This window comes from Nerophis ophidion, linkage group LG03 (genome assembly GCF_033978795.1).
Source record: "Nerophis ophidion isolate RoL-2023_Sa linkage group LG03, RoL_Noph_v1.0, whole genome shotgun sequence".
NCBI classification, from domain to species: domain Eukaryota; kingdom Metazoa; phylum Chordata; class Actinopteri; order Syngnathiformes; family Syngnathidae; genus Nerophis; species Nerophis ophidion.
In genome coordinates, this window is record NC_084613.1 from 73,846,251 (window position 1) to 73,870,118 (window position 23,868).

Consider the following 23,868-nt stretch of genomic DNA (forward strand, 5'->3'; position numbering starts at 1 on the left):
ACCTACATTTTTGGTATCATCAAAAACTAATGCAAAGCATCCAGCAACAGAAGAATAAGTGATTATTCCATTTTAACAGGAGTGTAGATAGAACATGATAAAAGAGAAAGTAATCAGATATTAACAGTAAATGAACAAGTAGATTAATAATTAATTTTCTACCACTTGTCCTTAATAATTTTGACAAAATAATCGAATGGAAAATGACACATTTTAATTGTGGTTAGAGTGTCCGCTTTTAGATCAGTAGGCCGTGAATTCAAACCCCCGTCGAATAATACCAACAACTATAAAAGTGGGACTCAATACCTCCCTAGTTGGCACTCAGAATCAAGGGTTGAATTGGGGGTTAAATCACCAAAATGATTCCTGGGCGTGGCCACCGCTGCTGCTCACTGCTCCCCTCACCTCCAGGGAGTGAAAGTGATGGGTCAAATGCAGAGGATAACCTCACCACACCGAGTGTGTGTGTGACAATAATTAATACTTTAACTTTAAATTAGGAGCCTTCGTTTATTAATTTACTACTAAAAGACATTGTCTTGTTCACTATTTTATTTAAGTACAACAATTGCAATAAGAAACATATGTTTAATGTACCGTAAGATTTTTTTGTTAAAATAAAGCTGTCATGCCTGTAAATCACTTTTATGTTTGATCATGTTTATGTTTTGTTTTTGGACTCTTGTTTCCCGTTTTGCACTTTTGGTTTTGTTTGTTTCCATAGTTACTCATTATTTTCCACCTGGTCTCCAAGTCAAGCCCCTGTCCTCCGCCCCACACCTGTTTTTCTCATCATCATAGTCACTATTTAAGTCATTTTGTTTTCTGTTCCTCGGCCTGGGAACTCTGCTTTGTTGCGATCCGTGACTCGGATCTTCACATATTATTGTTTATTTTTCCATCTTTGTTCTCATTCTCCGTTTGATTCGTTTATTTCCCGTTTAGTCCATCACCATGGTTACTTATTAGTTTCAGCTGTTACTCCCGGTTCCTGCACACCTGTTCTCTGTTAATCACCTTCCCTTTATAAGCCAGCCTCTTCTGTTTATTCTTTCTGGGACTCTAGTTTGTTTTCGCGCAACGTAACGTCAGGTATGCTTTTCTCGCTAGCTCATTAGCTCAGCCACCTAGTCATCTTTAGCTCACATGCTAATCATCTTTGTTTTTACTTTTTATGCCTTCATGCCAAGTCTTAGTTCTTTATATTTCCTAGCTTTCATGCTAGCGTCTTTTGTTTCCATTTTATTAGCTCCAGTGTTTTTGGTCAGAGCTCACCTTTTGTTAATACATTTGTTAGATCCTACCTTTGTTGCATTCTTCGTTTGACGCATCCACGAGGGAATCGAACCCGGTACCACGATGTCGAACCGCCGTTACATGCTTGCTTTTGCTTATGCTGTACTACTTGCTTCATGCTTGTGCTACATGCTATTTACTATGACCAAGCACCTACCTTGCCTTGCCACGCTGATGATTGTTTTGACCACGCCACGTAAAGAAACTTGGGTAAAGAAACAAAACTAACACTTTAACATTAACTATGAACATAAACTATGAACATAACGCAAACAACATTTACTATGGCTGGACAAGGTTATAAAGGACTTTGGCATGAAAAAACTGGCATGGACGGAGCATGAGAAGAACACAGGTAGCATGGCATGAAGTGAGTAGAGTTAAAGTCGCCAGCCTGACTTCCTGGCAACTTTCGGTTTAAATAATACAGGTGATTGAACAGCTGCGTGAGTCAAAACAAATCAGGTGCGTGACATGACAGGTGAAACTAATTGGTAGGCATGGTAACAAAGCAAACAAGGAAGTGCAAAAACAGGAAACAATGGAGTCTTAAGCAAAACAGAACATAACTAAACAAAACGTGATCACAAGACATGACGATTTCAGCACATTGCCAACTCTCCTGATTTTTCCGGGAGACTCCCAAATTTCAGTGCCCCTCCCGAACATCTCCCGGGGCAACCCTTCACCCAAATTTCTCCCGATTTCCACCCGGACAAAAATATTGGGGGCGCGCCCTAAAGGCACTGCCTTTAGCTTCCTCAACAACCTGTCGTCACGTCCGCTTTTCCTCCCTACAAACAGCGTGTCGGCTCGGTCACATAACATACGCGGCTTTTACAGACACACATAAGTGAATGCAAAGCATACTGGGTCAACAGCCATACAGGTCACACTGAGGGTGGCCGTATAAACAACTTTAAAGGCCTACTGAAATAGATGTTCTTATTTGAACGGGAATAGCAGGTCCATTCTATGTGTCATTTAGTAGAGAACATCGACGATAAAGTTTGGAACTTTTGGTCGCTAATAGAAAAGCCCTGCCTGTACCGGAAGTATGTGCGCGTGATGTCACGAGTTGCAGGGCTCCACACATATTCACATTGTTTTTAATGAGAGCCACCAGCAGTAAGAGCAATTTGGACCGAGAAAGCGACAATTTCCCCATTAATTTGAGTGAGGATTTGTGAATTAGGATATTGATAGTGAAGGAATAGGAAAAAATAAAAAATAAAAAGCAACGGCTCAGGGCAACGGCAGTGTGAGCGTTTCAGATGTAATTAGACACATTTAGTAGGATTATTCTGGAAGATCCTTTTTCTGCTTATTGTTTTAATAGTGTTTCAGTGAGATTTTAAAGATTGTAAAGACATACCTCGAGGTCGGATGGCTGCGGTGAACACGAAGTGTCTCAGAGAGAAGCCGAGGAGCCAAGCTCACAGCTGCCACTGCTGCGGGACGACGATTAATCCAATGATTTCTCCGGTAAGATATATATCACAATTTCCCCATCCAAAAACATGCTGGTTGACGTAGAGAAAACATGTTCGCTCGACCGCACCGCTTCACAACAAACAAAGAAACATCGGCTGGGTCTTGGTGCTAAGGACAGCTGCAATCCACCGCTTTCCACCAACAGCATTGTTTTTTTTTATAGTCTCCATTATTAAATGAAGAAATTGCAAAAGATTGAGCAACACAGATGTCCAAAATACTGTGTATTTATGCGGTTAAAGCAGACAACTTTTAGCCGCGAGTGGTGCAGCTGCTAATATTTTGCGTCATCATTCCACGACCTTTTCAACAAGAAACTCGCGGGAAATTTAAAATTGCAATTTAGTAAACTAAAAAGGCCGTATTGGCATGTGTTGCGATGTTAATATTTCATCATTGATATATAAACTATCAGACTGCGTGGTCGGTAGTAGTGGGTTTCAGTAGGCCTTTATAACTGCTCCAAAAATGCGCCACACTGTGAACCCACACCTAACAAGAATGACAAACGCATTCTGGGGGAAAACATCCGCACCGTGACACAAAATAAACACAACAGAACAAATACCCAGAAACCCTTGCAGCACTAACTCTTCCGGGATGCTACAATATACACCCCCCGCTACCACCAAACCCACATGTATTGCATGTAAGCATAGCTCAATTCCATGACAAACCCAGGCTTTCGCACGCCACGTTTTAGCTTACAGCGTCAGGTCGGGGGTAAAACCCCCCCCCCCCCCCCACCACCCCCACTTCCCCCCAGATGATCCCAAACTTGTGCTTCAGTTCAGGAGAGGAGGGGAAAAGCGGCGGCTGGCTTTGATCGGCCGACTGTTACTAAGAAGCTTTCTCGGGGGCATTAAGGGGGACCTAAAATGTTTCAAATGGACAGATCAAGAGCGAGCGGACAATTGTCGGTTAAAAGAAGGAATACTCCTTTATCCAGTTGGTGCATGTGAGGTGATCTCAGAGCCGATTAGCCACAGAAGTTAAACCTTCACCCGGGTTAAGGGCTAAAAACAACTGCAGAGTTCAATCATTTCTCCCTGTTGAAAAACACTGTCATCACTTTCATGTGTAATTGCTGGGAAATATTCCTCCTTTTGTTAATAAGCAAGCCTCGCCCTCGTTAATGAAACAGGCGGTGTCCGCTAACGATAATCGTTATTTGTTCCAACGCTACACCCGGGTTTATCTCGTTGGCACCCCCACCCACCCACCTTCCCAGGCCATGCCGCGGACCCCGCTCGCTTTTCTAATTAAGCGTGTTGATGCCGCGGCGGACGCTCACCTGCAATTATGCCGTTTTAATGAGCAGCCGCCGACGGAACGAGGGCACGGCGAGGTCAGCCAGTGGCAGCAAAGCATTGGTGTTTTAATAGACACTTAAATGCTGTTAATTTAGCGCCCGCTTTAATGGGAGGGGAAGCAGGCTTGCAGAACACGTCGGGGCTTTGGAGCTCGGGAGGGAGGAATAAGCGCTTTAACAATTTAAGGACTCTTTCTGTTTTACTGGCACTTTTTTTTCGGAAGGCAGGAGTAACTTGTTTTCGTTTTTTCAGCGGAACTCAATCGCCGAAATTCAAAGCACACGTTGGAAGGCAGGCCCGACAGGATTAAGTGAGTGTTGTACAAACACATGATTATTGGTATTGTGCCACCCTTTGTTTACACTAGTTATTCACAGAAGTGGGTAGTAACACGCTACATTTACTCCGTTACATCTACGTGAGTAACTTTGGGATGAATCATACTTCTAAGAGTAGGTTTATGTAACATACTTTTACTTTTACCTGAGAATATTTATAGAGAGGAAACGCTACTTTTATTCCGCTCCATTTATCTACATTCAGCTTGCTACTCGCTACTGATTTTTATGTGTTAATGTTTTATTCTGTTTTGTTTTGTCAGACAGACCTTCAAAGTAGGATCTACCACATGCCTGTTTCACCAATCAAATGCAGTCACTGGTGACGTTTGACTCCGTTTCACCAATCAAACAGAGACACTTTTTTTTTGATAAACCTTTATTTACAAATTTCCACATTTACAAACAGTTGAAAATAAAGATCAAAGTAAGTACAAAAACCGTACAAAACAGCGCCAGGGGTTGTAAATTCAAAGAAACTAAAATAGAATGCAAATAAAATATATATATATAAAATAAACAAAGTGCAAAGTCATAGGCTCACTCAATCTCAGTAAATAACTTAAATTTGGAACACAGCATCATCGTTTTCACAGCTTTTGGTTTTTTAGAGGTAGAGTGTTTTAATGTAGAGTTCTAAATCTTTTTGAAAGGCACAAAAACAGGTCGGGTATTGAGAAACTTACATTTATGAAAATAAAACTTTGCCAATAGTATAATGAGGTTGCAAAGGTAAATTTAATTTTCAATTTTTTTTTCAGTACAGTGTAAAACCAAATATATATTATTTAATGTATATTATTGTTTTAGTTGCTTAAGAGATATTCCTGGCTCTGAATTTGTTCATTGCTATTTTTATGTTTCTGTGCATTACTTGTTGCCGTCATCGTTAAACGAACAGGTTACTCATCAGTTACTCAGTACTTGAGTAGTTTTTTCACAACATACATTTTACTTTTACTCAAGTAAATATTTGGGTGACTACTCCTTACTTTTACTTGAGTAATACATCTCTAAAGTAACAGTACTCTTAATTGAGTACAATATCTGGCTACTCTACCCACCTCTGGTTATTCATTAATACCACTGTGGCCTCAAACCTAGTATGTGCTCATGATGGAGCGTATGGCACACTATCTACCTGTACTGACACTGCCTAATACCAGTGTTGGTGTTTTATATTAGTCATCCGCCATCTGCTAGATTAAAATAGTCACTAACTCTATTGCTAGTGTTAAAAAGCACTGTTGCAAGGATTTTAGGGATTCCACCATCTACGGTCCGTAATATCATCAAAAAGTTCAGAGGATCTGGAGAAATCCCTGCACGTTCGCCGGTACTGCATAAAAAACAAAACAAAAAACATCAGTGTGTAAAGGATATCACCACATGGGCTCAGGAACACTTCAGAAAACCATTGTCAGTAACTACTGTTGGTCGGTACATCTGCAAGTGCAAGTTAAAACGCTACTATGCAAAGCAAACTCCATTTATCAACAACACCCAGAAACGCCGCCGGCTTTGCTGGGTCCGAGCTCGTCTAAGATGGACTGATGCAAAATGGAAAAGTGTTCTGTGGTCTGACAAGTCCACATTTCAAATAGTTTTCGGAAACTGTGGACGTCGGAAAAGAACCATCCGGATTGTTCTCAAACTAGGTTTGAAATGAGTACATTGTGTGAGATGTACGATGAAATGCAAAATATTGTAATTGTGAACATTTAATGCATCGGTCTTGTTTGCTGCAGGGCTACGAACAGGCAATTGTTTAACTTTACGTTCATTTTTGTCTCATAGTCAGTCAATCAATCAATCAAAGTTTACTTATAATAGCCCTAAATCACGGGTGTATCAGAGGGCTGCACAAGCCACAACGATATCCTTGGCTCAGATCCCACATCAGGGCAAGAAAAAAACTCAACCCAATTGGATGACAATTAGACAATGAGGGGACCGCATATGTGTTCTTGGACGTTAAGTCGTTCAAATAGAGACATAGGAAAGAGCTTTCATAGAGTCCTGTAAGAAGTGCTTCATAAAGATAATAAAGTCAGGGAAAAACGAAAGTGTGTTGAAGGAAACGGCTCTTAAAAAAAATGATTGTCAACATCTTGTGGAATACAATCGATGCTTGTGTCTGCAGCGATCACTTTGTAAAATGTTTGTTTGAACATTTTGATTTGTTTGAGATACTTTCTGTGATGCAATTGAGTTTATTCTCTATTATATTAGTGGTCTTAAAACTAAGAAAATTACAAAATAATTAGATTAGTTTGTGTTTTTTTGGTTGCAATGCCTATATATAACTACGAAGACCTGGTTGTGCAAATAAACTAACCTCATGTTAAGTCCGAGTAACAAATACCGTAATTATTGGACCAATCCACCGTATATTTGTTGTCGATTTTCATAACAGAAACTAAACACATCTCTCGTATGCTCAACAGCATATACTGAATCTTGATATTGCTAGCAAACATTGCTGAACAACAGGGATATTTATACATAGGACCAGGGATTTGATGGGTTGGTCGACATTTACAGTTTGCATTGTAATTGTGCAATAAAGTTTCCCATAGTTGAACATCGGGAATTCAGCACATCCCAGTGTGCTGAAACGGGAAATAGATGCTTGTTTGTTGTCATCATTGTGTTGTTATTTTTTGTCGTAATCAGTTCAACTGCATGGCAGCAGCATTGAGGTCTGCAATCAAAGGAACTTTCCCGTGTGACACATTTAATGCAGAAGCAGCAGCCGCTTTTGAACGGGTAGATAGTGTTTTGTTGTTGAAATGCGCCAGAGTGGCTCCCCACTGAGACGTACGCTTGGACTTTAATGTATCGCACGATGATGCGCTTGTTATCCATAATGGGCCTGAATTCAGGACGGCCGGGGCTGAAAGGGACCTGCGTCTCCTCCGATATTCCCATTTAAAAAAAAAACCCTACAAATTCTCCTTTTCCTGTTTAAGTGCCTGAAATTGTGCCAAATTAGACCCTGGTGGTTTCAGATATGGTAGAAATGTGGAGAATACTGTGTCCCTGTAGTCACAGTTTATGTAAACCATGTAAAACGACTGATGGCATTAGAATAGAATATAAAGAATAGAATGGACTCTATTGTCAATAACGAGATCAAAGACTACAACTTAAGGTGAGGTAGTGGGAACAAATATGGGGTGCAATAAATATCACAAGAGGTAGTAATAAAGGAAAAAAATAACAATTGAAATAAACAGACTACTACCCAATAAAAATAATAAGCAATTCTGTACAATATACAAAACACTATAGAAATACAAAATACTGTACAATATACAGAACAAGACAAGTGTACCGAAGTAATAAATAACAATCAGCGTCGGACATATTGCACTCGAAGGGTAGAATTGCACAGTAGGGTATTAGGGCATGATATTATATAGGGGCGTAATATTATTATTATTATAAGTTAGAGTTCAACATGGTGACAACTTTGGGAAAGAAGCTGTCTCTGAGCCTGTTTGTTGTGGCTCTGATGCACCTGTAGCGCCTGCCTGATGGTAGCAAGTCGAACAGGTGGAAGCCAAGGTGTGTGCTGTACTTGGTAATGTTTTTTGCTCTGTTGAGGCAACGGGAGTTGTGTAAATCCTTCAGGGAGGGCAGGGGACAGCCGATTACATGAAGTGGTAAATTATAGTGTGTAATTGTTATTGGACGAAAAATACAGGATATTTTTATTTCACCGTACAGCTGTTTGAGGCTTCTAAATATCCTAACAAGGGACCCGTCAGGGGCCAACTTTGGTTAGCTTAAAGGGGAACTGCACTTTTTAAAACAAAAATGTGCCTGTCTTTCTGGTTTTACGAGCAAATGAGCATGTTCGGCAGCGCACAATTACGGAGTACTTACAAGCAGACACGGTTTGTAGACAGAAAAGGGAGACCGGATGCCATCCATCCATGGGGTCGCGGGGGCCGCTGGTGCCTATCTCAGCTACAATCGGGCGGAAGGCGAGGTACACCCTGGACAAGTCACCATCTCATCGCAGGGCCTACACAGATAGACAGACAACATTCACACTCACATTCACACACTAGGGCCAATTTAGTGTTGCCAATCAACCTATCCCCAGGTGCATTTCTTTGGAAGTGGGAGGAAACCGGAGTACCCGGAGGGAACCCACGCATTCACGGGGAGAACATGCAAAATCCACACAGAAAGATCCCAAGCCAGGGATTGAACCCAGGACTACTCAGGACTTTCGTATTGTGAGGCAGACGCACTAACCCCTCTTCCACTGCCGAGACCGGATGCATTTTTGCTTAAAAACTAAAGATAAAGGTGAACGCCCTCAGGAATGGGTGCTTTAAGACATGGCTCGCGAGCTAGCGGCTTAAGTCTATTCACAGTCGGCAGTGTTGTAGATACTTCTAAATCACTAATCTTCGTCTCCATGGCGACAAATAAAGTATGTTTCTTACAAGTATCATCCCTGCAGGACGAGGAATAGCTAAACATGCTTCACTACACACCATAGCACACCGGCGTCAAAATGTAAACAAACACCATTGGTGCATCTACACCTAACATCCACTGTAATGATACAAAGTACAGGAGCGTATCTAGTCGATACTACTATGATTACGTCGATATTTTTTAGCAACAACACATCTTATTTCGTTTTTAAAACATTTATATTATGTTTATCCATCCATCCATCCATCCATCCATCCATCCATTTTCTACCGCTTATTCCCTTTCGGGGTCGCGGGGGGCACTGGCGCCTATCTCAGCTACCATCGGGCGGAAGGCAGGGTACACCCTGGACAAGTCGCCACCTCATTATGTTTAGAAACTCAGGAAATATGTCCCCTGGACAGATGAGGACTTAAATTATGACCACTGTATGATGCGGATTGATACCCAAATTTGTGGTTTCATCCAAAACTAATGCAAAGTATCCAAACTACCGAAGAATAAGTGATTATTACATTTTAACAGAAGTGTAGATAGAACATGTTAAAAGAGAAATTAAGCATGTATTAACAGTAAATGAACAAGTAGATTAATAATTCATTTTAGACCAATTGTCCTTTAAGGCCTACTGAAACCCACTACTACCGACCACGCAGTCTGATAGTTTATATCAATGATGAAATATTAACATTGCAACACATGCCAATACGACCTTTTTAGTTTACTAAATTGCAATTTTAAATTTCCCGCAAAGATTCTCGTTGAAAACTTCGCGGAATGATGACTCTTACGCGGGATGTCACGGACTGTCAGGAAATATTAGCGCAGCGCACTACTAGCGGCTAAAAGTCGTCTCTTTTCATCGCGCAATTAAACAGTATTCTGGACATCTGTGTTGCTGAATCTTTTGCAATTTGTTTATTTAATAATGGAGACTATCAAGAACAATGCTGTTGGTGGAAAGCGGTGGATTGCAGCTGTCTTTAGCACCGAGACACAGCCGGTGTTTCTTTGTTTTTAACACAGAGCGGTCAAGCGAACATGTTTTCTCTACGTCAACCAGCATGTTTTTGGATGGGGAAAATTGTGATATGTATCTTACCAGAGACATCATTGGATTATTCGTCCTCCTGCAGTAGCTGTTTGAAAGGCAGCTGTGAGCTTGGCTCCTCGGCTTCTTTCTGAGACACTGCGTGTTCATCGCAGCCATCCGACCTCGAGGTATGTCTTTACAATCTCACTAAAACACTATTAAAACAATAAGCAGATAAGGGATCTTCCAGAATTATCCTAGTAAATGTGTTTAATTACATCTGAAATGCTCACACTGCCGCCACCCGGAGCCGTCGCTTTTTATATTATTTTATTTATTTATTTATTTTTTTAGTCCTTCACTATTAATATCATCATCCACGAATCTTTCATCCTCGCTCAAATTAATGGGGAAATTGTCGTTTTCTCGGTCCGAAAAGCTATTGCCGCTGGAGGCTCCCATTAAAAACAATGTGAGGACGTGAGGAGCCCTCACACTTGTGACATCATCGTCTGCGACTTCCGGTAAAGACAAGGGTTTTTTATCAGCACCAAAAATTGCGAACTTTATCGTTGATGATCTCTACTAAATCCTCTCAGCAAAAATATGGCAATATCACGAAATGTGAAAGTATGACACATAGAATGGACGTGCTATCCCCGTTTAATTAAGAAAATCTCATAATTTTGACAAAATAATAGAATGGAAAATGACACAATATGTTACTGCTTACGTCAGGAGCTAAATTAAGAGTCTTTGTTTGTTTACTAACTAATGAAAGACAAGTTGTCTTGTATGTTCACTATTTTATTTAAGGACAAACTTGCAATAGGAAACATATGTTTAATGTACCCTAAGATTTTTTGTTAAAATAAAGCCAATAATGCCATTTTTTGTGGTTCTCTTTATTTAGAAAAGTACCGAAAAGGAACCGAAATCCAAATCCAAAATTGGCATCGAGACGACAGTAATTTACACGCAAATAAGCAAATGCAGTTACAAGATATTATTAGTGGTTGTCTTGCCAAAGGTTTTAATTCAGCAGCGATAATTTGCTTCCTCAGGCCTCGAATGATCAGACGTGTTCGCCGCTCCGACCCTTTTTATAATGTAGCGTACAATTTCCCTGAGCGGGGAGAGTGGGCAGGGGAGGATGGGTGTTTGTCAAGCGGTGCAATGGAAGTGAAAACATACACGCGCAACAAAAAAAGGAGGGTGAAAATAGAACGTTTGAAGGCGGCTGACTCTGGTGACATTAGCCGGGATGTAATGATTAGGTAGGAGCGTCCGTCGTCATTGAGCTTTTCAGGAGTGAATGGAGGTGCGCCCGTCATTACACGCGCTCCGTAGCTGTCCACTTCCTGCTGGGAAGAGGTCCCCTCTGCTTTCACATTAAGCGGAGTAGTTCAGCAAATAACAGCATAGCAAGAGTTTGTCGCCCCCCAACCACCCTCACTTCTCTTTTGACATGGAGCGCCTCTGGAAAAAGGACACGCCTCCATTTCAACTTAAAAGCGGGCATGTGATGCTCGCTGCTAACAAGGGAAGTCATAATAGCGGCGCTAAAAGACAGAAAGGCGGAGGGGAAAAAAAAAAAAAAGGGTGTCATCATACATGAAAAATGCACAATTACGTGAATTCGATCTTTGGCGAAAACAAGCTCAAGGTTTGCACGAACTAACGAGATGTTACGCACGATGTTGACCGAAGCTGAAGTAAGTCAGAAATTGAGCAACAGTATAACCTTTTCCGGAAAAATGGCAGAGCGTAAGAAAACTTTTGGCATATCCATCCATAAATTTATAATAATTATAATAATGGATTAGATTCTACATGTACAGACACTTGTGGAAATCACACGGGAATACCTTAAGAGAAGAAAACGCGCGATTTCAGCTATTTCAGATGCAACACATCTCGGACGGCAAGAGAACTGTGATTCTACTTAGTGGAAAACTTTGTCCATTTGTCGAAGGAGAGACGACGAGAATGCGTGCTCTCGTGAATTTGATAACAAAGGTAGTGTTTGCTTTGTATTACCTGGCCTACGAGGGGAAGACTGTGGAAAACACGGAATGCATTTGGACTGGCAAAGCAGACTGTATCTGGTATTGACCGCCATGTATGTCGCCGATTCAACGTCTAGGTCCACAGTATATAAAGTCACCAAAAAAGAATGGACAATGAAGGTGAAGGCAAAAGAGTGATGAGTGTGCTGATCAGATATCTAGATCCTAGATTGATTGATGTAAAATGTTCTTTATCACATGGTTTATGTGTCTAATGAAGATTTGATTAATTTATGATGGCTCAGGTGTGATTCACTACAATAGGGCCCCACAGCACACTGGATTCCAGTTAATTGAAATACCACAACACCGGATATTGTTCAGATAAGTTACATTTAAGAAATTGCACACAAAGCAACACTGGAGGTGACTATGAAGTGCGCATTTTCTGCGCATGCGTACTATGTCGCATTGTGTCTGCGAACGGAGGGGTAGAGGTGGTCTTAAACGGTGGCATTGTTGTGTGTGGACATGGATAAGATTAGGTGCGATTTACCCTGAATAACCTTATCCGGCTTAGTGTAAACGGGGCCTTAGGGGCTATAAAGGTGCCAAAGAACAATATGTTTGAAGCAGAGGACCTAACACTGCAGGTTTCGCATATCATTTGTTCGAGGGGAGGAGCCACAGCCACAGTTACCACAGCTATATGCACTTTACTGCGTACCTCTTGCTTGGCCCCAAAAGAGTTGTTAGTGCGACACCCGGTGGACACATTTATTTCTTTAAACAATTTCAGCTCAATTTTATACGTGGCATGCCGCATAAAACCTGATCCGGCCCACGGGCCGTTGGTTTGACTCAACCGGTCATACTGGCCAACCCTCCCGGTTTTCCTGGGAGACTCCCGAATTTCAGTGCCCCTCCTGAATATCTCCCGGGGCAACCATACTCCCGAATTTCTCTCGATTTCCCCCCAGACAACAATATTGGGGGCGTGCCTTAAATGCACTGCCTTTAGTGTCCTCTCTCACCTGAAAAGGAGACTGTTATATATGTCTCCGTTATCCATAGGTTTATCTACAACCCATAAAGTAACCGGCACGTTTATACACTGACACACGGATTCCCATCATGCATTGCTTCAAAACTAAGGCAAGTAGTAATGTCCAAAAAAATAACATAAACAAAGCAGAAGAACGAAGAAGAGACAGTCGTGCGACGACGAGTAAAAAGAAGAAGTACGCTTGCAAATGATTGAAAAAAAATATTTCAGTTCATCCAGGACAGCTTGAAGGAGAAGGGGTATGTTTACTGCCTGCAAATTATGTAAATCAGACTTCTCCTTTGAACGCGGTGGTCGAACGGATATACTCATTCATGAACGGATTTTATATATATATTAGAGATGCGCTGTTTGCGGTCTCATCCGCGGAGTCCGCGGATAAACCGCGGGTCGGGCGGGTGACATGACGAAAAATTTGATTTTAAATAGATTCGGGCGGGTGGCGGTTGAACCATTCGGAATTATTTGATATTCATTGTTCAGGGATCAGCAACCTTTAACACTTAAAGGGCTATTTTGACCCGTATCACAAAGTAAAAAAACAACAGGAGCTACAAACAATCTTGCAAATATCTGCTTGCAGTCACCCATTTAACAAGAATTAGGGCGTGCTATAAAGTCATTGCCTTTTTGACGCCTTCTACAATATGTATAAACTGAATGCCAGCCCAGCAACATGTTATGTGTGGCTTCCGCAGACACACGTACACGACTGCAAGGCATACTGGGTGACGCAGAGTACACTGATGGTTGTGATATAAACCATTTTAACACTCTTACTAATATGCGCCACGCTGTGAAGCCACACCAAACAAGAATGACAAACACATTTCGGGAGAACATCCTCACTGTAACACAACATAAACGCAACACAACAAATACCCAGAATCCTTTGCATCCATGAGTCTTCCTGACTATATTATACACCCCTTTAGCACCAAAACCCGCCCCCCACCCCCCCATGCGTTGGTAAGGTGGGCGGGGTTTGGTGCTAGCGGGGTGTATAATATAGTCAGGAAGACTCATGGATGTAATGGATTCTGGGTATTTGTTGTGTTAAAATTGTTTATATCACAACCGTCAGTGTACTCTGTGTCACCCAGTATGCCTTTCAATCTTGTACGTGTGTCTGCGGAAGCTGCACACAGCATGTTACTGGACTGGCATGTTGAAAAAGGTGTCAAAGTCAATGGCTTCATAGCACGCCTTTAATCTCGTTATCTGAATAAGCACCAACAAACAGTCGTGAAATTGTTTGCGATTCTCACAATCTTTTATTCTCTTTGAAACGGGTCAATATAGATCTATGAATGGTAAAAGCTGCCGACCCCTGATATATAACAACGGGCGAGTGGCGGGCGGTTGCGGTGTGGATAAAATGTTGGTTCGGGTGGATAACGACTTTAGTGATGCGGTTGTGGATGACACAATTGCCTATCCGCGCATCTCTAATATATATATATATATATATATATATATATATATATATATATATTTCTTAATTACATTATCCAGAGAATAGTGCTCGATATCGTGGTAGAGCGCAATGTATGTGTGTGTGGGAAAAATCACAAGACTACTTAATCTCTACAGAACTGTTTCATGAGGGGTTCCCTCAATCATCATATATATATATATATAAAGCGGTATAACTCGGTTGGTTTAGTGGCCGTGCCAGCAACTTGAGGGTTGCAGGTTTGATTCCAGCTTCCGCCGTCCTAGTCACTGCCGTTGTGTCCTTGGGCAAGACACTTTACCCACCTGCTCCCAGTGCCACCCACACTGGTTTAAATGTAACTTAGATATTGGGTTTCACTATGTAAAGCACTTATATATTATAATTGTAGTGATTAAAATGTAATTGTCTAAAAACATATCAAAAGTAATTTGACATGTTTCCAACATTTTAAACATATTTCAATTTGTTATGTCCTTTGAAAGATATTAATCACGATTCAAACAAAATATTCAAATTATATATATATATATATATATATATATATATATATATGCAAGTATGTACTACAAACCAACGTCTTTGGCTCTCTGTGACCTTGTTTAAGGCTTCCCAGCTCATCATCCATTTGTATTTTTTCTTCTCATCAAGGGGTCTTACTCACTTCAGAGGCTGAACAGATTAGCGATCCACTCGGGGTGCGATGGCTTCACGTCCAATTTCGAGTGTCTCAGAGCGTACTTGTCATGAGTGTTTACTCCCGACCGTTTTTCAGCCGGCCGGCCAGACTGAGCGAGCGTGACACTAAAGACAAATAAAAACCGCATCAGCCGCGTTGATCTTTTCTAAAGCTGCGCCAGAAACCTGGGGCCGACATTTTATCTTGGCCGACAGCGGTTTGCCAAAGTTATGGATGGACCGCCTCGCTGACACTATTATTTACAAAATGGCTCAAATGTCATCGCTCCTTTGTAGCTCTCGGCTTTTTCCGACCCGCTACTCCGTGCCGTGAAAGGGTGCACTTTGTGGAGGTGAGCCGGCGGAGAAAATATTTCTATCGCATTCGCCGTCGGATCAATAGAGATGTGTTTACTTGTCGAACGGCACAATGTTCACTCAGTAATGATGATTATTAAACAGCCTGTTGACTGAGAGCTTTTGTCTGCTCGCCACTGGAGGGTCTCACACACACACACACACACACACACACACACACACACACACACACACACACACACACACACACACACACACACACACACACACACACACACACTTCTACTGTCAGGTAAGCGGTCAAAGTGGAGGCTGAGCCCCTCCTATCCCCTTTTTTGGGCGGACAAAAGGGACAAGGCGGGTCAATGAGATTCACAGTAATTAAACTGAAAGGGGTCATTTTCCGAGCAAACCCAGAAGCCCCCTCGGGTTAAGGGGCTAAGTTAGAGCGGTTTGGCCCTGAGAAGTGACGGGAAAAGCTCATGTTTCTGACAGGGGACATTTTAAAAAATATATATATATTCGGGGGTCATGTTTGAAATAAGAAGATTTTTTTCCCGATGCTTTTAAAGCGTGTGGCGACAATAGCAATAGATTGCAATACCACATGACCTCTGAACTTGTTTCAGAATAGAATAGAAAGTACTTTATTGATCCCTGGGGGAAATTCAGCACCACAGTTTGCTCACAATAAACAATAATAATAATATATAATATATGACGTATATAATATATGAATAATATAAATATATTCTACATATATTTTACGGTTTAGCTCAGTTGGTAGAGTGGCCGTGCCAGCAACTTGAGGGTTGCAGGTTCAATTCCCGCTTCTGCCAACCTAGTCACTGCCGTTGTGTCCTTGCTCAAGACACTTTACCCACCTGCTTCCAGTGCCACCCACACTGGTTTGATTGTAACTTAGATATTGGGTTTCACTATGTAAAGTGCTTTGAGTCACTAGAGAAAAAGCGCTATATAAATATAATTCACTTCACTTCACATTTAAGTGCAATCAAGAAGGAACATATGCATTATAATTTTGCATATTTTCTACATATTCACAGGGGTTTTAAAGTAGGGATGGCTTTTTTTGCCGGTATCCGATATTCCATGGCAGTTTTATTAGAGTAAGCCAGCGTTTGTGGGTGTTATTGCTGCTTCAGGTACAAATACAGAAAGGTAAGATACACTCACAATACTTGATTCATTTTGTTAAAAGAAAATGGGACCAAATATCATTCAATATTGTTTGTCATGACAGTTAGGGAGATAGTTGAATACATTGTTTTGACGACAGTAGTACCTCAGGATTAGGGTAGCAAAGGGGTGGAAACTTTCCGGAAATTTACCACGGGAAGTCAATGGGGAACATTATCACAATTTCAAAAGGGTTAAAAACAATAAAAATCAGTTCTCAGTGGCTTGTTTTATTTTTCGAAGTTTTTTTCCAAATTTTACACCTCCTGGAATATCCCTAAAAAAAGCTCTGAAGTTCTTGATTTTCCCTATTTGGGAAGCGACTGTCCATTTCCCTGTGACGTCATACAGTGCTGCCAATACAAACAACATGGCGGATAGCACAGCAAGATATAGCGACATTAGCTCGGATTCAGACTCGGATTTCAGCGGCTTAAGCGATTCAACAGATTACGCATGTATTGAAACAAATGGTCGGACTATGGAGGCAGATAGCGAAAACGAAATTGAAGAAGAAATTGAAGCTATTGAGCGAATAGCTATTGATGCTATTCGGCCATAGCATGGGTGTACCTAATGAAGTAGCCCATAGCATGCCTGCCTTATTAGCATCGCCGGTAAAATGTGCGGACCAAACGATCAGGACTTTCGCATCTTGTGACACTGGAGCAACTTAAATCCGTCGATTGGTAAGTGTTTGTTTTGCATTAAATGTTGGTATCTAGTTTCAAATGTACATACAGCTAGCGTAAATAGCATGTTAGCATCGATTAGCGTAGCATGTTAGCATCAATTAGCTGGCAGTTATGCCGTGACCAAATATGTCTGATTAGCACATAAGTCAACAACATCAACAAAATTCACCTTTGTGATTTTGTTCACTTAATCGTTGCAAATGCATCTGCAGGTTATCCATACATCTCTGTGCCATGTCTGTCTTAGCATCGCCGGTCAAATGTGAAGACACTCTGGCACATTCAATGGGGGTCTGGCGGCAGATTTCTTGCCAGTGGTGCAACTTGAATTTACAATGAAAAAGACGGATACAAACGGTCTGTAAAATGTTGGAATGTACATTCTAAGCACCATTCCGTGGCAGAAAAAAAACATGCAGCATTTGCTTTAGTTAACACCTTATAAAATAAAATAAAACCACAAACCTGCGGGCAACAATCAGACAATGTCGGTATCCGATCTTTCTTTGGCTTACGCCTAAACACACAGAATAACACTCGTTACCTACGCACGTAAGCACACACACATACGCACAAACTTAAAACTAGAGGACAACACAGGTAAACATATTCACTTATTAATTAAAGACCTCATTTTTACAGAAAAACTAACAAAATGTTGGTAAGATCGTCCGACCGAGACTCACTCTAGGCCATGTAAAACTTTTCTGTGAGGGGAAGAAAGGAGGGGCTACACAACCCTGGAGGACTACAGGAGCTCAGGGGGGACAAAAAGATATCAAACCGCCCTCTCACAGGCGAGTTTGAAGTAAAAATTCACATACAAAATATAATAAATAACAAAGGTGTATTTAAACTCCGTTACACCTACATAAAAGAAACTTAGTTTTATTTATATTTTCTACCGCTTGTCCCACTCGGGGTTGCGGGGGGTGGTGGAGCTTATCTCAGCTGAATTACCATGAATTGATGAACATGGACCCGGACTTAAACAAGTTGAAAAACTTATTCTGGTGTTACCATTTAGTGGTCAATTGTACGTAATATCAACTGTACTGTACAATCTACTAATAAACGTTTCTATCAATCAATCAATCAATCAATCAATCAATCAATCAATCCAATCAACCAATCAATCAATTCGGGTGGTAGGCGGGGCACACCTGACCCTATAGGTTGATTGGCAACACTAAATTGGCCCTGGTGTGTGAACGCGAGTGTGAATGTTGTCTAGTTTTATCCAAGCATTTAATAAAAGTCAAACACAAATAAGGCAACAAGAGAAGTATCCCACACTATTCTTTTGTAAAGTAAATCTGTACAGCAGATATAGATCATCTACATCAACAAAATGATTTGCCCGAGTGGCCCCAAAGGGAATAAGCGGTAAAAAAAAGATGGATGGATGGCTAGACAGGACAGATAAAAAAAATAAATATATATATATATATATATATATATATATCTATTTTAGCACCCCATTTATTTATTTTTTAAAAATATATATGTGTTTAAATAAATTAATGCAGTGTAAAAATGAGGAAGTCGGGATTAATGGTTTTATAGTGCACAACTTTTCAAAGCAGGGTTTGAAAGCACGAAACTGCATAATACTGACTAAGCACAGCCACAAGATCACACAACCCCCCCCCTTTCGGCATCACATCGCACCCCACAAGGGGCCATGATTTAAGAAGGAGTGAATTAAGGACACATATTACGTATGCCTAGCTTGTTTGCTATTGTGTGCTTAGCTGTTGTGTAGCTGCTTACATCCTAGAAGCCTATTGCGTGTTTACCTTTAATGAATAACTCCAACAAATACAAAAAATGATGATTGTTGGAGGAAATTTAGATGTTACTTTGCACAAGTAAACACGCTGCAGGACTGCTTGTATCGAAGCTTATATCGAAGATTTTTGATTAAAGCCGATATTATCCGACAGCGATTTATTTTGTGAAATTGGACTGATATTCGATATCAATACCTGCTCAAGACACCCCTAAAAAATGCAAGGAACAATATCACAAACACGTAATAATAAACAGACTACTTTATTTGTGCGCGGACAAGATACAAAAATCGTACTTTTGGGGAAAAAAACGTGGTCAAACCAAATCATACGAAAAGCGTGGCGTACAAAACTGAGGTTTACTTAAAAAAGTATTTGTATTTACTGATAATTTTACCCATAATCGATCAAGGAAATATAGCTTTTAGTGTGTTTTTGTCGCGTTTGGAACGCATTGTGATGCACGAGTTGTCACCCCAGGATGCAGCGGACCAGGACAAGGCAGGAATGCAGGTAGGAGCTTGTTTAATACCATCCATCCATCCATTTTTTACCGCTTATTCCCTTTTGGAGTCGCGGGGGGTGCTGGCGCCTATCTCAGCTACAATCGGGCGAAAGGCGGGGTACACCCTGGACAAGTCGCCACCTCATCGCAGGGCCAACACAGATAGACAGACAACATTCACACTCACATTCACACACTAGGGCCAATTTAGTGTTGCCAATCAACCTATCCCCAGGTGCATGTCTTTGGAGGTGGAAGGAAGCCGGAATAACCAGAAGGAACCCACGCAGTCATGGGGAGAACATGCAAACTCCACACAGAAAGATCCCGAGTCTGGGATTGAACCTTAATACAAAAAGGTAAAATAACGCTGCAACAAAAGGAAAAGAAACGGCGTGCCTACGCACAGGGAGTTAATGCTAAACTTTAGCATGCAGTTACCAGAGTCCGAGAGTTGTGTGCCGAATGCACGGAAGCTAAGGCGGAACTTAGCAAGCAGTACAAAAAAATAGCGTGCCGAGCGCACGGAAGCTAAGACGTGACTTAGCAAGGTAAATACAAATCTGAGAAACAAACATTACTTTTGCTTGTAGCAAACAAACCATCCCAGACAGAACTAAGGTAGCAGGCAGGTTTAAATACTCAAGCAGACAATAACTAACAGGTGTGCGTGGATACAATAGCAGGTGGGACAAATCAGAAACCATGGGGACAAGATAAACAAAGAAGTGCACAAACTAAGGGATCGGAAGGGTCCAAAAATAATCTAGACTCAAGAACAAAAACTATGTCAGATCCGGGAGGCAGATCGTGACGGTTTTAATGATATAGAGAGCCAAATGCCTCGTGGTTAGAGCAGGGGTCGGGAACCTTATTGGCTGAGAGAGCCAAGAAGCCAAATATTTTAAAATGTATTTCCGTAAGAGCCATATAATATTTTTTAACACTGAACACAACTAAACGCGTGCATTTTTTTAGTAAGATTAACATTTCTAGAGTATAACAGGTCTCTTATAAACGCCGTTTCTTTGCTTTCTGTCAAGTGTTCTTTTGTCATTTTTATATTAAAACAAGTTCTTACCTGCTATCCTGCCTTGTCCGAGTCCTGCAGCATCTTGGGCTGTCAACTCGCGCATTAAAAATGCGTCCCAAACGTAACATATATATTTTTGCAAAAGTAAAACAAAGAACCAATGGCCTATAATATAACACATCAGTGTACCCAAGACAAACAATAAGTGACGAAAAAGTACCATCCATCCATTTTCTACTGCTTGTCCCATAATCAATAAAATAGTCAATAAAAAAAAAAAAAAGTCATGACATTAAGTACAATCTAGAATAATCTCTTCCCGCAATACCTCTCCTCTCAGTCTGTTCTTAAAACCACTCTGCTGGTGATTGATAGCAGATATTGTGGAAGTCGATTCCAGTAAGTGATTGCCCTGTACATAACCCCGTTTTGGGTTTAAGGGGCGGTATAGCTCGGTTGGTAGAGTGACCGTGCCAGCAACTTGAGGGTTCCAGGTTCGATCCCCGCTTCCGCCATCCTAGTCACTGCCGTTGTGTCCTTGGGCAAGGAAGACACTCTACCCACCTGCTCCAAGTGCCACCCACACTGGTTTAAATGTAAATTAAATATTGGGTTTCTATAAAAAAGCGCTATATAAATATAATTCACTTTACTTCAAGATGGGTGAAAGTACCTCTTAGGGCTAGCCGAGTCCCATAGTTGTGATTGTCACTAGCAGGCAATACCTGAGAATATAGATAATAAGGGATTGTATTCACGATATTCTCCATAGGTAATAAAAATATGAATAATAATTGGTGAAGTAAGTTATATCTCATATGGTGAGATGAGTAAGATTATCTAGAAAATTAATGAATGGCTGGAATAAATTCAGAATGTTTATCATGTTTTTTTCTTTTTTGTACTTTGTAAACACTCAAAATTGGAAGAGTTTCTTGAACTGGATTATATTAGTACATTGTTTGATTTCTTTGCTTGATCCATTCCATAATTTAATTCCACATATATATACTAAAAGTCTTAAAAGCCTACTGAAATGAGATTTTCTTATTCAAACGGGGATAGCAGGTCCCTTCTATGTGTCAAACTTGATCATTTCGCGATATTGCCATATTTTTGCTGTTGATAAAAAAGCCTTGCCTTTACCGGAAGTCGCAGAGAATGACGTCACAAGGGTGAGGGTTCCTCACGTCCTCACATTGTTTATAATGGGAGCTTCCAGCAGCAAGAGCTATTTGGACCGAGAAAACGACAATTTCCCCATTAATTTGGGCAAGGATGAAAGATTTGTGGATGATGATATTGATAGCGAAGGACTAGACAAAAAAAATAAAATATAAAAAATAAGTTAAAAAAATGTTTCAGATGTTTTTAGACACATTTACCAGGATAATTCTGGGAAAACCCTTATCTTTCTATTGTGTTGCTAGTGTTTTAGTGAGATTAAATGGTACCTGATAGTCGGAGGGGTTTTTACCACAGGTGTCTTGACGCCAGTCTCTGAGGGAAGTCAACGGCAGCTGCATGGACGGTGCAAGCTCAGCTGATCTCCGGTAAAAGGCGACTTTTTACCACAATTTTTTCACCGAAACCTGCCGGTTGACAAGTGGTCGGGAACCATGTTTGTTTGACCTCTCTGATCCATAGTAAAGCTTCACCTCCGGGAATTTTAAACAAGGAATCACCGTGTGTTTGTGTGGCTAAAGGCTAAAGCTTCCCAACTCCATCTTTCTACTTTGATTTCTCCATTATTAATTGAAAAAATTGCAAAAGATTCAGCAACACAGATGTCCAGAATACTGTTTTATTAAGAGACGACTTTTAGCCGCAAATGGTGCCGCGCTAACATGTCCCCTGCAACCCGGGACGTCACGCGCACGCGTCATCATTCCGCTACGTTTTCAACAAGAAACTCCGCGGGAAATTTAAAATTGCAATTTAGCAAACTAAAAAGGCCGTATTGGCATGTGTTGCAATGTTAATATTTCATCATTGATACATAAACTATCAGACTGCGATGAGGTGGCGACTTGTCCAGGGTGTACCCCGCCTTCCGCCCGATTGTAGCTGAGATAGGCGCCAGCGCCCCCCGCAACCCCGAAAGGGAATAAGCGGTAGAAATGGATGGATGGAAGGGACTGCGTGGTCGGTTGAGTGGGTTTCAGTAGGCCTTTAAGTGTTAAGTTCTCCTCTTTTGTTGTGATCTGTTTTAGTATGGAAGCCTATAGTGGACTTGTCTGCCTCTCCCTTCTGCTGGGTGGATGACAGCAGAACTGAGATGCTGAGCGGGAGAAAGCCTTATATTTCAAAGTTGTCGGCGTCTCAAATCCGCACAAACTACTGGTGTGTATTTTTCCCATTCTTTCAGGTGAATGAACAGCGGCCTTTAGCTTTAATGGATTTGGTGGCTGTGAGTGACAGGGTTTGAATGGGCTGCAGCAAATGGGGAGGTAAAATGGGGGCATTAGGAGTCGCCAAAGAGATGGGGGTTGGCTCAACGACTGACACCCTCTTCTGAATGTGACAGATGCACTACACGCGCGCACCCACATTTGCAACGACATCGCAAGCGTGTGTTTATATTTCTCAACACCCATGGCCTAAAAAAAGCCTGTTTCGTTTTTTTTTTTGTTTTCAAGGTCCACCACGACCAAAACATCTGCAAAAATTGTTGGATCTCAGTAATCCGGTAGGACTAAGACAAGGAAAAACATTTTAACACTCTCTCAAACTAGATTCCTGGCAAAGAACAGATTTGAAACATGTTGAATTTGATCATTTAAAAGAAAAAAAAAGTCACATTTTAACAAAACATTTGATAAAGTATGTTTTTTGTTTTTTTCATTCGAATAGATTTATGACTGACTAATACTGACTACTTGGACAAAGATAAGACATTCTGGGGGAAAGTTCTGTGGTCAGATGAAACAAAAATTGAGCTTTTTGGCCACAATACCCAGCAATATGTTTGGAGGAGAAAAGGTGGGGCCTTTAATCCCAAGAACATCACTCCTACCGTCAAGCATGGTGGTGGTAGTATTATGCTCTGGGCCTGTTTTGTTGCCAATAGAACTGGTGCTTTTCAGAGAGTAAATGGGACAATGAAAAAGGAGGATTACCTCCAAATTCTTCAGGACAACCTAAAATCATCAGCCCGGACGTTGGGTCATGGGCGCAGTT